Source organism: Parasteatoda tepidariorum, chromosome 9 (assembly GCF_982258835.1).
Source record: "Parasteatoda tepidariorum strain Cologne lab strain chromosome 9, Ptep-v5.0, whole genome shotgun sequence".
In the NCBI taxonomy this organism is placed as follows: domain Eukaryota; kingdom Metazoa; phylum Arthropoda; class Arachnida; order Araneae; family Theridiidae; genus Parasteatoda; species Parasteatoda tepidariorum.
Window position 1 is genome coordinate 72,187,917 of NC_141763.1, and position 7,166 is coordinate 72,195,082.

At 25.1% G+C, this 7,166-nt stretch overlaps 1 long non-coding RNA gene across 15 annotated transcripts in view; it reads left to right on the forward strand.

Moving 5' to 3' along the window:
- LOC107447133 (uncharacterized) overlaps positions 1-6,043 on the forward strand; it is a 90,093-nt gene extending 84,050 nt beyond the window's left edge. For all 15 annotated transcript variants that reach the window (XR_015429320.1, XR_015429326.1, XR_015429321.1 and 12 more), the window contains one exon: positions 5,825-6,043. This is a non-coding gene — a long non-coding RNA (uncharacterized LOC107447133). The remainder of the gene's footprint in view (positions 1-5,824) is intronic.
- The last annotated feature ends 1,123 nt before the right edge of the window (positions 6,044-7,166 follow it).

Genomic DNA, 7,166 nt, shown 5'->3' on the forward strand with positions numbered 1-7,166 from the left:
AAATTCATTGTACATTATAATGTATTTTAGAATTATTGCAATTTTCATTTTTAAATCAGATTGTAAAATATTGCAAAAATACGCAATGTATTGTACAAAATTAAATTACTTAAATAAAAGGTAACCTAATACGTGTCAATTATTTTGAAACTTTTTAAAATCTAGATAGCTGAAATTCATAAATAAAAAATCCCGCTTTTGTTTTGATTATCCTTTAGTTAATTAGTTCTTTGAAGGCATGTGAAACTGATTTTTTAACACTCAATTTGGTTATTTGCTACATGCTTCATAAATTAGCTTAATCGATTTAGATTCAAATTGGTATTTTAAATAGGCCAGATTTAATAAAATTTGGAATTGTGAAAAAGAAAAAAACATTTTTTTAAATATCTAGAAACGCTTTTTGTGCACAATAAATCTGGAAAATTCCTAAAAGTCACTTAACATTATCTTCTAAAACATCTGTTGTTAAAAATGATTCAGTACGAATTTTATTTATTTACTTTACTTCATTTTTTTTATTTTAGAATACTTATTACTTTACTTTTTGCTTCAGTGTACTCTTTACTTTACTTTTTACTTAATTTCACTGGGTTAATTAACTCCTGGGTTAAACTGCCAATCCATGTAGCGTTGTGTAGCTAATAATGTCCTTAGCCTAGTAATTTTGAACCCCTACCCGGAGACAAAAGAACCCACAAAATAAAATAAAAATTTATTGTTAGAAATTTTGAACCGTAGTGAACCATAATAGCATGTAATTTTTTAATTTAATATGGTATTAAGCTGAACCATATTACCATACAAATTAAGCCATCTTAGCCTTGATTATGGTTCACAGACATATAGTTTTTACTTGTTTGAGTTTTTTACTTTACTTTTAACTTTATTTGACTAGATTAAACTGCTAATCCATATAGCGATGTGTAGTTCTTATTGTCCATAACCTGGTAATTTTGAACCCCACCCAGAAGACAAAAGAACCTACAAAATTAAAAATTGTATTTTTTCACTGTTTGAATTTTTGAACCGCGGTAAACCATAATATTATATAAATTTCTTATGACTTTAATATTTAATATAGTGTTAAGCCTGGACCTTACTATCGTACAAATGTAGCAGTTTTAAAATTGTTTATGGTTCACAAACTCCTCATATAAGTTGCAGCATTGTGTTCTTAAGATACCAATATTACAGGTCAGCATCGAACCTTATCTAAGAATTTGTATTACTTTTTGACAGAAGCCAAATCAGTCCATATTTGTTCTACATATATATTTGAGAAAACCTCCCATAGTTAGCCCAAAGGCAAAGAGACTCAAACCAATGATTCGTCTTCCGCTATTCCAGTTTGTTAATATTTTCCACATTCTGTGGTCCTCTTAAAATAATTAATTAATTACTCTTTGCACTGATTAAAATTAGGACTAATATTTATTAATCACTTTGTTTTATTTATTGGTTCCTTTATTACAAATATTACTTCGATGTTACTGACAAAATCCTTTTTTTTTAGTTTCGACAAATTAAAATTATGAAAATAGTTTATGAACTTCTATTCTTATTTTTGATAAACACGTCTTTTTATCAAAAATATTACTTCGGCTCTAATGACAAAATATTTTTAGTTTCCGGCAAATTAAAACTAGAAAAATAACCCATGAACCTCTAATTTTATTTTTGGTAAACATGCTTCATTAATGACAAATTATTCTTAGGTTCAGGCAAGTTAAAATTAGAAAAAGTAGCCTATGAACTTCTAACTTCATATTTGATAGACACACTTTTTTATCAGAAATATTACTTCGATATTAATGACAAAATAGTTTCAGGTTTCGACAAATTAAAATTAAAAATATAGTTTATGACCTTAAAATTTTGTTTTTGATAAACACTCCTCTTTTATCAGAAATATTATGTTGATATTAATTACAAAATATTTTTAAGTTTTAACAAGTTAAAATTAGAAATATAGCTTATGAACTTGTAGTTTTATGTTTGATAAATAAGTCCCTTTTATCAGAAATATTACTTCGTCATTAATGACAAGACATTTTTAGGTTTCGACAAATTAAAGCTAGAGATAGTATCTAAAAATTATTAAATTTATTTTTGATAAACTTATTTCTACAAAGCCAAACATAACTTTAATATTATATACAACATATTTTTAGAAAAGATATTTTTTAACAATAAATCTTGAGATCAATAGATTTTCTTTTCTATTTTATTTAAATTGTAACAAATTCTTTTTTCGCAACAAAAGAACCAAATCAGCTACAAGAAATCCCTTTTCAAGTTCTCTAACCACCTGTAAAGTAACTTTTTCCACCTGTTAACAGTGCAAATAGGCACAGGTACCTATTGTTTAAAAAGATAGTCAAAAATAGACAAACCTATTAACCGTGACGTCATTCTTAGAAAAGACGTCATTACCCGGCTTCCTGACGTCACCAAATCTATGCTTTTTGCTTCGATCCACGAGGGGTTTTCGTGTCGAAATCGAACCTGTACTGACAGCACCTGTACTTTGAAGAAACTCATGAATGGAAACTGTATTCTTAATCTCATTGAGCGTATGTACGTCACAGTATTTTGTTTTATTTGAAGAAAGCATCAAGAAGCTTTGAAGACGTGCATACGTCATAACACAGCTGTACTGCTGTAGTAGTAATCTATATGTCTGGGAAATAAAGGATAAGTTTAAAAAAAATTACTTGTTTTGAGGTTTAGGCTTTTTTTGTTATAAGTTTAATATACAATCAATTTTTTTTACAAGACTGTAAATTAAAAAAATAAAAATATTTAAATCAAAAATTCTTTTTTTCACTTTTTTTTTTAAATTTTGAAATAAGCTTTTTTAAGTGACAAAATTTAAAATTTTTTAACAATCATAAATATCACGTTTTTTTTCTTCATTCTGTGAAAAAACGAATTTTTAAGTACTTAAAAGTTGAATTTCAAATTTAAAAAAAAAGACAATATGAGAGGGTTTGTATTGTTCTAGAATTAGGGATCAAAACTCACTTAGCGTAACGGAATATGCTTTTGTTTGCTGTATTTTTAATCTTTTGCTGACAATTTCTTCTACCGCACTCTAAACTGAAAAGAAAAAAATATGATTTTACCTTTTCCTTAAAAAAAAGTAAATAAATAATAGAACTGAAAAAGTGTTTTAATAAAGTTTTCAGGAATATGAAAAGTTTTGGATGTCTGTAAGATATTTTTAGATTCTCAAAAGGTAAAAACAAGTAATAGCAAATTTAGCTTTTTTTCAAAAAAAAAAACATCATATTGAGATTCTTTTTGTTTTATTTTCATTTCATTTTATATAAATTTTTATATTTTTGTAACTTGATTTAAAATTTCTAAATTATTTTTCTATAATTTAGCATTTATCTACTCAATATTGAGATTCCATTTCCTTTATTATCTAGAAAACTATTGCATATCCTACGTCAAAATTATATGCCCTAATGTTTTTTTACTTTATTTTATTTATATTTACAGTTATTTCTATAATTTATATTGCAATAAAATATTTTTAATTTTTTTTTCTTAAATTTATCTTACATGTCTTCAAAACCATATTTTATAATATTTACTTTATTTTGAAATTATTTTTTTACTATCATTTTTTAACAGTAAATTGACATTTTCTGTGATATATTCCTTTTATTTCACACACTTTTATAAGTATATACCCTTATATTATTTTTTAAATGACTCTTATTTATTCTTAAAATAATATTTTATCATTTCACCTTTACTGTGAATTTACGTTTTTATTACTATTTTTGAAGTAAAATTATATTTTCTTAGTGTTTTATTTTATTTAATTTAGCCTTACTTTTTTTTTAAAAAAATACAGTTTTTCTTAAAATATTTCTTATATATTCTTATATATATATATTTCTTAAATATTCCTTATGCTGCCTTTTCACGTTGCAGATTCACGTAACTAAAAATTTATTTTAAAACATGAAAGTCATACTCTTTATTTTTTTATTTTAAATATTATTAAAAAAAACCAGATTGACAGAATTTCTTAAATTTAAATTTTTTTTCGCTCATTTTATACACTGAACTTCCCGGACGCCATATGCATCGAATATTTTTAAACATTTCTCACAATTCTAAGAATATCGCATTGTCTCGATAAAATATTTTCAAACATTTCAACAACGAAAAAAAGCCTCCGCTATGCTCAATTTAATAAAAACACTCACCATTATACCTGCAGCATTAAATAACGGTAATTTTACGCAAGAAAGCCTCTTTTTTTCACAAAAAAATACAAAATACCTTTTTATCTATAAACCCTAAAAGAGCTGTCAACGCTATGAGAATAAAACATATTTTGACAAGTGAGGACGGAGCGAAAAAATTTTTCTTAAAAAAAAAAAAGCCAATCTGTTATTTTCACAAGCCCGTCAAAACGTGTCTTCACAATAAAACGTTTTCTACCTCAGGATAATATTATATGTTTGGCAACAGTATATCGATGGGTGTGTAGAGAGGATGGGGGAGAGTAACAGGTGCTTAAGATCATGTCTAAATTTAGATGACATTTTTCTCGTTAGGACGGCTGTAGTCTGGTATTTATGGCCACAGGCTGCGTCGGAAATAGTTAATTTTTTTTTCTTTTGTTTTAACTGGGTTTTGCAGTGTTGGAAAGGGGATAAGGTCGTGGTGTTGCATGTTGTCTTATAAAGCGAATGAATGTTTATCTAATTATATACGTTATGTAAGAAGCTGTCGTTTATAATAAATTATATTTGATATCACTTATAAAAATAGACAATTGTCTGTTTTCATACAAAAATTACATGCATGTAGCAAATTGTTTTTTTTTTTAATTGTTCATCAGATATTGTTATGGTATATTTCTTAAAATATTCCAAAGTCAAATTGTACTGCCTTTATTTTTTACTCAGAGAAGAAATACGGAATCAAATTAAGTCAAATTACGCTGTTTTTTTTCTTGCACAGAAATATAATACAAAATCGAATAAAGTCGAATTATGCTGCCTTTTTGGCATAGAAATGTAAGACGAAAACAAATAAAGTCAAATAACGCTGCATTTTTTTTTTTTGCATGGAAATATAATACAAAATCAAATCAAGTCAAGTTGCTCTCCTTTTTTTACACAAAAATTTAATTTAAAATCAAATAAAATAAGATTATGCTATTTGCTTTAACAAAACTTTAATACAAAGTCATATCAAGTCAAATTATGTTATTTTTCAATTAAAATTTAATACAAAACCAAAATAAGCCGAAATATACTGCTGAAAATTCAATTAGAAATTTCTAATATATTTTGAGTATTTTACCATACCGTTGATGACATAAATCAAAATACTTTCGCATTCATAAAAGTTTTCATAGAAAATAATATGAATCAAAAATTATATTTAACAAAAATTTATTACTTTTATTATTTTATATAATGATAATAAAATTTGATTGGAACGCTAAGCTCAAAATATTTCAAGTAGTTTAAAACAATTTAAGTAATAAAACATAAGTCATCTCGATTGAATTGCTTCTGAAAAATATTAAAAAAATAATTAAAAATCTTACTTTTTAATTAACTGTAAGTTACTAATTAATTTAATTAATCAAAAATCAGTAATCATATATTTTCAACTAATTATTTTTTGATAAAATATGTACTAAAAATGTCTTGCATTAGTATACTTTTTACTTTTCAAATCATATAGGTAAAATTCAATCATTAAATCATAACTGTTGAAATTTTTTCAGTACTTTCACAAAATTTTTATCTGTTATTTCATTTGATTGAAACCTTCTTTTCAGACACATGAAGTTCAAAACATTTCTTGGTGCAGTGCAAAGGAAAAAGAATCATCTAAGGTTTTTGGATTATATTTTGTTAAATTATAAAGCTTGAAAAAAACTACTTCACAACAGGAAAGCATCATGAATGTAATCTACACAGTATTTTTTAATATATTTCTCTAAAAGGATCATTTATTACTCTTGTATCAAGATTAAAAGATAAAAGTTGCCTTTTTATTTACATGACAATTTTAAAACAAAACACACATTCAAACACGTTCTCAATATTCTACTTTTATTATTCTCAATTCAATTATTCTCGATACTCTTAAATATTCTGCCCAAATCACATATTTTTAGCCATTCGTTTTAAGTAAAATTCATTTGTATTAAATGTTTGTAATTAACAAATTCTTAAACTCATAATTACCTTAAAAAATATGAAATCATCCAGCCACCTCATAATTTATTTGCTATTAAAAAGAATCACAAACAAGCGAACTTTCCGTTTTGAATTTCCGGTATTTAAAAAAAATTATAGAATTGCGAAAAAGCAATTTACCACAATAAAAACATAGAATTCAACTGTTCTAAATTATGCAAAATTGTCAGCAAAAAACAAAATTGTTCAGGAATATTCAGGTCTAGAAAATTGAGAATATCTATCCTAGAAAAGATAATAAAGCTTCAGATACTCCAAAATATGTAATACTTTCAACTATTAACGAAATTATTCTGGAATATTAACGTATGGAAAGTTAAGAATTGCTAACCTAGTAATGATAATAATTAATCAAATACTTGAAAATACGTAATATTGACAACAATTAACAAACTGTCATGAAGATGTACAACAGACGCATTTAGAATTGGCATTCTCAAAAAGATAAAAATTCAAATGCTTCAAAATAAATAATATTTTCAACAATCAACAAAATTATTCTGGAATATTAAAACATGGAACATTAAGAATTGCTATACTATAAGAGATAATGGGGTTTCAAATACTCCAAAATATGAAATATATTCAACAATTAACAAAAGTGTTGTGAAATATGTGCAATTGACGCATTTAAAATTGTCCTCCTAAAAAGGATAATGCTTAAAATTCTGAAAAAAATAAATAAAATTATTTTAAAAAAAGTATAAGTGCACCTGGCACATTTAATCTAGTTTTAAAGCTAGATAAATGACTAGATAAATGACTAAAAGAGGTCCCTTACTAATAAAACTATAAAAAATTAGTATCAAATTTAGTTTAATATAAATTATATTATCAAAAATCGAGTAATTTGCAAAATGTTCCCAGCATATATAATTCAAGTAATGATATAGTATATGTTTATGTTTAAGTAAACAA